The sequence below is a fragment of the Lissotriton helveticus genome, chromosome 11 (genome assembly GCF_964261635.1).
Source record: "Lissotriton helveticus chromosome 11, aLisHel1.1, whole genome shotgun sequence".
In the NCBI taxonomy this organism is placed as follows: domain Eukaryota; kingdom Metazoa; phylum Chordata; class Amphibia; order Caudata; family Salamandridae; genus Lissotriton; species Lissotriton helveticus.
Genome location: NC_136072.1, coordinates 840,546,153 through 840,556,081, shown reverse-complemented (window position 1 = coordinate 840,556,081; position 9,929 = coordinate 840,546,153). Strand labels below are relative to the sequence as shown.

At 45.4% G+C, this 9,929-nt stretch overlaps 1 protein-coding gene across 1 annotated transcript in view; it reads left to right on the top strand.

Moving 5' to 3' along the window:
* Positions 1–2,762: 2,762 nt before the first annotated feature.
* The window catches only part of LOC144792163 (uncharacterized), a 581,805-nt gene continuing 574,638 nt past the window's right edge, over positions 2,763–9,929 (top strand). The window contains exon 1 of the mRNA XM_078667056.1: positions 2,763–2,812. The gene's annotated coding sequence lies outside the window, so the exon portion shown is untranslated. The remainder of the gene's footprint in view (positions 2,813–9,929) is intronic.

Here is a 9,929-nt window from a genome sequence, read left to right as displayed (position 1 = left end):
CTCAGTCCCCTCTTGGAAGTTCACTCCTCATTGTAATTTTTTTTTCTTTTCCTGTACATTCCTCACTCCTGCGTGCTTTGTTGGATTTTGTGTCTATGTAACCTTTATTTTTTGTCTCCTATTTTTCTTTGTAATGTTTTATTGTGTTCCACTGGTCTATTGTAACGTAACTGGCTCTATTGTACAGCGCTCTGACACCTTCGGGTAATGTCTGCGCTTTATAAAAATGCACTTAATAAATAAATAAAACTATCACTTTTAATACATGCCTCTCGGTATACTGATATAAACTGATGTACTAAGGTGAACCGCTTGAGCATGTTAAGGATATGGGATCAGTAAGTATACCGACCCACTACATACACAACGCGCTTTAGTGTGCGCGTTGATACAAAAGACACACAGCTGGGGCCACCCCTCTTTTTGTGGCCACCGCACACTTTTCGGTCCTGAAGAAAGCCTCACGAATACTGATGTAGGCTGAAACTAGTAGACCTATACACACTTTTATTGAGATATAGAGGGGCATCACCACCTCATACATATCCGACTATTGTTTTTACTCATGCCATAGGACCCTTTCATTAAAACTTTTACAAGGGATTTCCTATAGGCATTTTTAACACATACCTCACCTCACATAGCACTGTTCATTTATACACAAAATCCCGCTCCACTGTAAACAGGCGTTGTAGCACAGCTGGATTGCATTCGGTGATCCAGCTGGGCCCCGATGATGAAGCATGCTACCTACTAGGTAGGTGGGTGAGGGGTTTCCAAACAACAAGAATGTATTGTTGACTCTCAAGGGCTATGCCCTGACCAGTACCTGCCTGAGGTTTTGTCTCCGTTGTTGCATCGCATATATCTGGGGAAAAGGACAAGCACCTCTGTTTATTCCTCACTCTCTTGTTGCTATTTTCCATGTTAAGGATATACATGTTTTGAAGACACTATCATATTTTTGTGTTTGTTGCATGATTTACACGTCACTCATTTTCTGGCCTTGACTCGCTCACAGCTTCTCAGTGCCAAGCCAGACACTTGGCTTGGCTCTGTCTGTGAATTTGTTGGCATTCACTGGGAGCAATAGGCAGACTCAATCCTAGGCTCTGGCTCAGCTTTAGGTCCTATTGAAACTTGGCGCCCATAACGAGCAGGCTTTCAAGTGACTTCTGCCTGCATCCCTCGCTCTACTCTGGATGTGACATTATGGCCAGAGCGGACTTCTTTAGAACTCGGAAACTAGATTCGAGTCTCTGCGTCGACTCAACATTCTGGACAAATCACTTGATCTCCTTGTGACTAAAAACATTAACATGACCTTGCAGGCCTGCCAACCTACAACTAAATCTCATTGTGTGAAGTGGGGGCATGGCCTTTGCAGGTGAGGCCTTGTGCTGAGCGCTTCCTAAGAGGTACTCTGCCCTCTACAAATCCCTCCACACCCCCTGCAAAAAACAAAAAAAAAATCAAAGGGTGGCTAAGGCTGCCACCAATGTCCCGGGGTGATTTCACAAGTGGCGGCACCTTCGCTAAAGCGGACGAGCGTCGCCCCTCTGCTTTTCAGCAATGTAAGGAAAAATAAAATGATAATAACTCAATGTTATCATTTTATTTTTTCCTGTTGTGGGTGCAGCAGCTTTTCCAGGTGGGGCGGGGCTGCTCTGCTGACAGAGCAGGGAAGGAGTGGTTTTAACTCTCTAAGTGCACATGAATGTTTGATTGGAGAATATGCCCAGGCCCCCATTCCCCGTCTGAGCACTGACCACAGCGCTCAGACCAATCACAACGCTGCATTGCAGCGTTAATGCAGCATTGTGATTGGCTCAGGGGAGTCTGAGTGTTTCCTGTTCCGTGTTCTTGCTGGCGGACGCGGAGGAGAGACGCAAGAAGGGGTGCACGGCGAGGAGGTACATTTAATTTTTATTTTTTATTTACCCCCTTTTTCTTTATATTCGATATGAAAGCACGTTCAAATAAGTGAGTTCGGGATACCAGCTGTACAAAAACTTTGTGTTTGATGTAGACTAATCATGTTGCTCCATCATGATCTGGGTCACATACAGGGTCTGTGTGACAACCTGTCTTGCCTCTTAGTTCCCTAAGTCACCAGCATGGGGGCGGGTCAAGAAGTGTCTTAAGTTCATGTTTTAAAACTATTATTTTGAATAAGAACTACTCTAGGGAGTGCTTTAATTTGATTTATTAACGTAAACGGATTTCCACGTGTAAAATCAATACACTTTTTTGAATTTTGAAGAGACTTTATCATATTTTACGTGGATTGATGGATAATTTACATAGCAAACATGTGCAGGGCTCGCTCAGGTACGGGCTGTAAGAGCCAAGTTAGACACTTGGTTGGGTCCTCCCTGTTGATTTGATGCCTCGTCCACCTCTAGCTAGGAAGGGGTCTCCTCCTTGTATTGTTCACCTTTCGTTTTAAAGCATACATTCAGCGTTGCACGAACTATTGCCAATATGTATCGAGCGGTGTATAGTCTTTCCGTAGCCGAACCAGAGTCCAGGACACAGGCTCGCGCCTCAATCCTCTTGACTGTACCGTTGACACTTCTGTCCAGCTGGCACTCGATCCTAAATCCCAACCCGCTAAAAGATTCCTCTTCGCCGCGTTCCTTTGGCTCCGCCTTCTACCGGGTAAGCTTCGCCGTCTCCAGGCAACCGATACGAAATCCCACCAACCACAGTGCTCGGTTTTCCCGGCATGCCACGGGTGGGACTTCCGGCGTACACTGGTTGCTAGGTGAGAGCTTACTAAAATTGGCAATCAGAGCAGATCGTGCAAGCTGTGAGTAAAGCAAGTTCAATTAATTTAATGAGTTATAGTAGGGAAAGGAGTGGTCGGTGCTTGTGGGGGTAAGGATGCAAATGGACGCTAGATGTGTGTGAGGGGGTTAAGAGCAAAGACGGCAAGGAGTGATTAAAAGCTATTGCAGACTGTGTTCAAAGAAGGTGGAGAGATAGAGCTAGAAAATAAATAGGAGCGAATGGTGGCGATGTGCGGGAGTCTGAAAATAGGGGTGGTCTTAGTTTGAAGTGCTAGAAGGGAAGGAGCAGAAACAAGAAACTAGGGAAATAATGAATGAGGACGTAGGGACCCCTGAGAGCGAACGAGATAGCGCGTAAGGACAATTTCAGTTAATATCGTCTGCATCTTGGAATCCTGTTTCTTTTACCAGATGTCTCGTGTCAGTGTCAGACACATCATTTCATTTACCAATTTAAGTGCATGGTGGGAGGAGTCCTGGTTTAGTTGGGCTCAATGAATCAACCGAACTATCATTACTGATAACAAAATAATAATAATAATAAAAAATATATATATATAATAATAATGTTGTGCAGAGTCAAATGACAACCCCTTTGGGAAATTGTCCAATTGTTGTTAATTTTGACTTGTAGCAATTCCATTGCTTGTTTCTGCTTTGCGCAATTATTCCATGTCCAAGTGCTGCATCTGAATCAAGTTGAAAGCGTATGCAACTAGTTAACTTCCGTTTTAAGACACGAGTGGGAGTGGCAGCTCCCTGAGGGATACTGAGTCAAGAGTGTGTGGGCTGGTGGTCAAAGGTGTAAACCGCTGCACCGTAAAAAAAAAAAACAGAAACAAAATGTGTCATTTTGATATAACGATGTCTCTGCTACTCACAGTGTCAACACTGAAATTCCTTTAAAATGTAAAGGAAAATGGGTAGCAATAAAAGTCAGCCCATTGAAATTTGCCAGGAAGTTAATGGTTTGCATCGGAAAGCAGACAGTGGAACCATGTGTGTGAATGTAGAGCTAGAGACCTCCATTTCTGCTATTTTATGAATATTGATGATGAAAGTTTGTTGCACGACCGTATGCCTTACATTTTTTACTAGTGCCAGGTTGATACATCTTTTCTAAAGATATGTGTACCCCCTGCACTATAATTCGAACACTTCCTTTAGTGTATCAGAGACCACGTAATTACTTCGGGTCTCATTCGTCCATGACGATTGCTTATTATTTCATATACTTTAGTTCTGCTTACCCTCACATACCTGCAACATTATACAACAAGCCATAGCCTTACATGTTCAAGGAGCAAGGCATATATATATATATATACACCTGAAACACACATATAGAATGGTTACTCGTGCTACTTTCCAAGGGTATCTTTACTTCAGAAACCACCACACATCAATTATACATTGTGGGACAAAACAAACAATGCACAAATATAAATCAACCCGAATATCACAAGAGGAAGTACATGGCATACATTCAATCCAACAATATTACATACTGCAATGTGATGACTTGTATTTTTACATGTATACAAATGTTCAACATATATGTTTGCATATAATAATCTTTGTGAATAGTGTCTATCAATAACTACTGACTAATAACGATTCCAGTATGGAAGGGGCATCTTGTTTACCCTCAGCGTTTGGGTGCTAAATTACCATATGGCCCTTGGTGGTCGGAGTTGAAGTAATTCGGTCTCTGGAGGTGTTGATACTCCCTAGGGCCTTCCCATGTCTCTACTTTTCTTTGGGAATAGATCACTCCTGGCCACTTAGTATAAGCTGACACGTTTCGGCCTTCTCTGTGGGCCTAAAGGAATTTTACGAAGGTCTTCCTCAAAACAGAATATATATGTTTTTAGAGACACTGCATGGAGCAAAAACACACACATGGTGGGTATATATGTCAATTCTACTAGTGGTATGAATGACACAATTAACAGTAACCTATTAAAGTTGCATGGCTCAAATTATATCCCACAATACACATAGAATCTGAAGGTTCATATACCAAAGATGTACGTATGCAGAGCAAATACAGACAGATTTTGTAACTGCTCAAAACTTAATAAACAGAAAAGGGGAGGACAGAGTGTTCAAGTGACTCATGGCCCAGATGCTTGTTTCCGGTCAGAGTCAACACTGATTTGCATATGGCTGGGTCAAAACTGAGGTATCGTGGTGAGCATAAAAACGATGGATTAAGCACAGATCTGTGGCTGGGGGTGAATGTTTGCATTGTAAAGGATTCCGGCCATCATCTGTTCTTTTTGCTTTTGTCACCCTAAGTGGGAAGGGTATGCCCAGGCGTGGGTCCCATACTCACTGATCGACTGGATTCAAGCTAGCCTGACTGATGATGGGTGAAACCCCAAAACCTGTCACAGGATGCTTGTTTCCGTTCCAGGGAGGATATGGCTTGGCAGCTCAGGCTGGACTGTTTCCACGAGGAGCAGGGTCAAGACTGATTTGCATATGTTCAGCATTCTGTCCATCATCTGTTATTTTTGCTTTTGGATTCAAGCTTGCTCGGCTTATGAGGGGTGATACCCCCCAAAGCCGTGAGGACCTTGCTTGGTAGTTCGGTTTAGACTTTTCCCATGGGGAGCATTGTCAAGACTGATTTGCATATGGCTAGGTCCAATCTGGGGTGCATTGTGAGCAAAAAGCAATGGATTTAACCCAAATCTGTGACGGGGGTGAATGCTTGACAATGTTAAGCATTATGTTCATCATATTTATGTATTGTGACACAGTCTGGCCAGAAATTAATTTGGTTCCACAGTTTTTTAAAATAATCCATGTGTTGAGTTTTTACCCCCACTTCTATCTAATGCAACACTGCCAAGAGGTGCTTTAGGTATGTGCATGCGTCGGTAATTGACGGTTTACTTACCGGTAATCTTCATGATGCTACAGGGACCAGCTGGGAGTCCTATGGGCATGTCCAGATGGGTTTTTCCTTGTCTGAATTTTGCATAATTTTTTGCAAAAGCATCATCTCTGCTATTTGCTGAGAAAATGTTTCTTATCCTTGCTATTAATTTTTTAGATTTTGTTCCATTAGTTTCAGTGACAATTTAGGCGTGTTTCTGAAAGTACTCATACCTATTTTAAAAGGTAATTAAAACAGCTTTTGAAAGATGGTAACCAAAGTGCCCATACACAGAGGAAAGAGCTGCAGAAGAGGGACAGGGCGCCTTCATATTCTGACAGACACATATGAGAGGGAACCGCTATGAAGATAGACTTTAGCTGCAGCCTACAAAAGAGGAACTCAATTGGGCCTGTAACATGCTTCTCACCAGGGGAGAGGTGAAGGGAGTTTATAGTGTTTATACAGGGGAGAGCTACCTACTGCCTGTGAGGGGAAGTAGTCGTATATATGTGTGTGTGATATTTCACCTCTTCTAAGAACACAGATCCTTGGAGTGTTCAATAAACCTAGACCTCGTTCTTTACCCAAATATAATTGAAACAAAAAAATCCAAGATGACAGAATATCTATATAATTAAAACGTCCTTTCATTTTAGGAAATTACCACATTTCCTTAAAAAATGTATTTTTACTGAGCTCCGTGCAGGTAGTGGTGAAATACCAGCATTCTGTGCAGCAGTGTCACGGCATGAGGTTGCAGGACTTGTGCCATTACCGTCAAGAGGCTTTTATATGTAGTGGTTTGATCAGAACCTTTGGGGTTGCACTGTATTAGCAGCAGCTTGCCTGTTGTAGTGCTTGATTGATGCTATGCTCAAGTGGAAGGTAGTACTGTTGTTAGATTGTCTTCTCCCAAGAGGGAACTTGTATTTTTTGTTGATTCTGGTAGGTTGCTTCATTACACGAGTAAGGTTCTTCTACTAAGCCCCCTATCCTCGATTCTCTTTTTAAAGTAGTCCTTGTGAGAAGTTGGCCTGATATATAGTGCTCACTATTCTAGTGATCACTTTGTATCATACCAAACAACCCTTATTGATGATTGGTTGTAAGTCAACCTTTCAGACCAGCTATCCTAGTAGCATGGACACGAGCAGTCTTCAGGCTAAACTCTAGAGGGCGTGTTAAGCCAGCTGTTTTACCATCACATATACCCCTTGAACACCAAGTGAAAGGACACCACACAAGTTGTTATGAAAATAAAGGATATTTATTTATAACAAGTCTACCCTGAACTCAGGGAGCTAAGCACAATACAAAACTCTTACGAAAATACTTTAAGTTGCACAATTTACACAAATGCCCGAGGGGCACGAAAAACCATATACACAAAAAGTGGAATGCGAAATACTAGCAGGTAAGTAACAAGATCCAGAGGCTTCAGGATCGCTAGGACTACACTACTGAACCTTAAGATTACGAGCAGGAGGCCTAGGGAGATCGGGTGCAGAGTGTGCACTCTCACGCGGGATGCGGGACGAAGTCTATGGGTGCTAGCGTTTCTTAAGTTACTGTTTCCAGACGAATCCGACTAGGTAGACTAAAAACGAAAAAGGATCTGGACACTTGGATAGTGAACCTGTGCTGGAGTACCGAAATACTCAAGTTACCTAGCCCAGGGGCCGCGGCTGCATAGGGTTCAAAAGACGTCGGGAATCCTCGTTGAAGTCTTTGGAGCCTGAAAGAAGAAGTTGCTGGCAGGCGACCAGTGAAGAAGTTCGGTGTGAACCAAGGTTGGATCAGTGAAGGAAACGACCTGAAAGCAGAGGGGACTTAGTTCTTAATCACTAGCCAGTGATTATGTGGGCACCAGGATGGCACCGGAGGAAGTCACCTCGACCAGGTGAGTGGGCGACGCTGGACTCTGCAGTCACACCGGCTAGGAGGCGTTGTCGGCGTCCAGGCTGGAGGTGCGAGCTGTCCCACGAGGCTGTCGGCTGTCGGCGATGCTGGACTCAGGATTTGAGCAACAAACCTTGGCAAAGGCAAGCCCACGCGGTGGAGTCAAGATGGCGTCTGGAGTGGACCAGGAGGGTCCAGGGCACTTCTTGTTGGACAAGAAGTAAGGGCCAGTCTAGGGGACCTAGACCAGCGATGAAAACGTCGTGGTACGTCGTCAAGAGGGTCACTAGCCAACGGGCAAGTGACCGGACAACGTGGCAAGCAGCAAGGAAGCAGAAGGGCCCCACGCAGATCTCGTGGATGCTGGGAGGCTGGACTTCGGTGCTGGAGCTGCTTAGGGTTAGGGCTTCTCAAACCCCAGTGCACTTACTCGAGGGTCTCTCGGGGGTCGTGCTGGTGAAGCGTCGTGCAGGTCTTGAGGATGGCCGGTCCCACGGGTCTCGTCACACCCACGAATCTCAGCTGGGCTGGATGATGTAGGTAGAGGTCAGAGATGGCAGGGAATCTGGGTCTCGTCGAGCTGGGCAGTCTTGATCCGGAGGATGGACGTGCAGCAAACCGCAAGAGCTTAGATGGTGCCTGCTGGTGCAGGGTGGCTACTCCTTAGCCACAAGGGAGAGTCTTCAGAAAAAGTCAAGAGTTCCTTTCGTGGAAAGTAGTTCAAGATTCAGAATTATCTAATTTGGGAAGGGGGCCTGCTCCTACCTTTATCCTAAGAAAAGGGGCTGGCACGCGACTAGGTCCTGCCCTATGGGTGGGACCAGGAGGGGGGTGGTTACACCCCTCTCCTTTGTCCGGTCTCTCCCCAGCTCAGGGGCTGGTGTGCCCCAGGAACTGGTTTGAGCCGGCATATGCACAGTGAGCACCGGGGTGCCACTTGCAGTCACCTTCCTTTCAGCCCTGCCTACCTGGGATACACAAAATCCTGTCTGGGATGGTGCTAGCACCGCCCCTGACAGGAAACCCTTTGTCCAGGCCTCCGTTGCTGGAAGGACTCCCAGCAGCAGGAGGGCAGACTTGTGTCTCGGTGGCAGCATCCATTTTGTGGAGCTGAGGCTGTGTCTGACTTTAACCGGGGTTCACAGTTACATACATGTCGTGCCCCTCTAGAAGGGTGGAATGCTAACCCCGTCGCCAGAATTGGCGAGGGGTTAGTATTCCAATTCGTATGACACCTTACTCGACATGTTTTGATAATGCTATACCAAAGTTAGCATTTAACCGCGAGGATTATAATGCACTTAAGAGTATATGGTATAGCGTTCTCATGGAACAGCTATTTGGACTTGGTTCCGCAAGCTGCAAACGGGCTCAGCTCATGCCAGAGCACCATCTCACATAATTCCAAGCACTCTGCCTTCAGGATTGATAAGGCCTGCCATAGGAGTGACTGATAGGAATATATGTGTCCATTTTAGGGTTAGATATAGGAATACTATATCTAAAGCAAAGGGTGTTTACACCACCTTGCCCCAGCTGTCGTGCAGCCAGTTGTGTCTGTTTGGGTGGCCAGCCAGGGGTGGCATAATACATGCTTCAGCCCCTGGTAGGCCCTGGGTACACCTATGCCCTGGATACCTAAGGTATGCTGTACAGGGACTGATAAGGTGGCCCAGTACCAATTGGTAAAATGCACCTAAGGTACATGGTTGTAATTTAGAGAGAGAACAGCTAGGCTGTGGGTCTGATTAGCAGGCCCACAGCCAGGGAAAGTCGTAAACCAGTGAAGCAAAAAGCAAACATCTAGGGTGGCCATGGGATTGCAGACCCCACTCTCCTACATAACCCCCCCCCCAAACTTAGGGACATTAAACTAACCTTGACCAGGTGAGTCTTCTTGCTCTAAGTGGAAGTACCTGGAGAGACCATCTGCATTACCATGGTCAGTTCCTGGGCGGTGCTCCACTGTAAACTCCATCCCCTGTAGGGAAATGGACCACCTAAGAAGTTTGGGGGTTTCACCCTTCATTTGATTTAGCCATAAGAGGGGCTTATGGTCGGTCTGAACTTTGAAGTGAGTACCAAACAAGTAGGGCCTCAACTTCTTCAGGGCCCAAACCACAGCAAAGGCCTCCCTCTCAATAGCTGACCAACGTTTCTCTCTAGGGGTCAGCCTTCTACTTATAAAAGCAATGGGCTGGTCATGACCATCAATATTCAGCTGAGATAGAACAGCTCCCAAACCCAACTCAGAAGCATCTGTTTGGACAATGAAAGGTTTGGAGTAGTCTGGACTCTTGAGAATAGGTGCAGTGCACATGGCCTGCTTTAGGTCATCGAATGCCTTC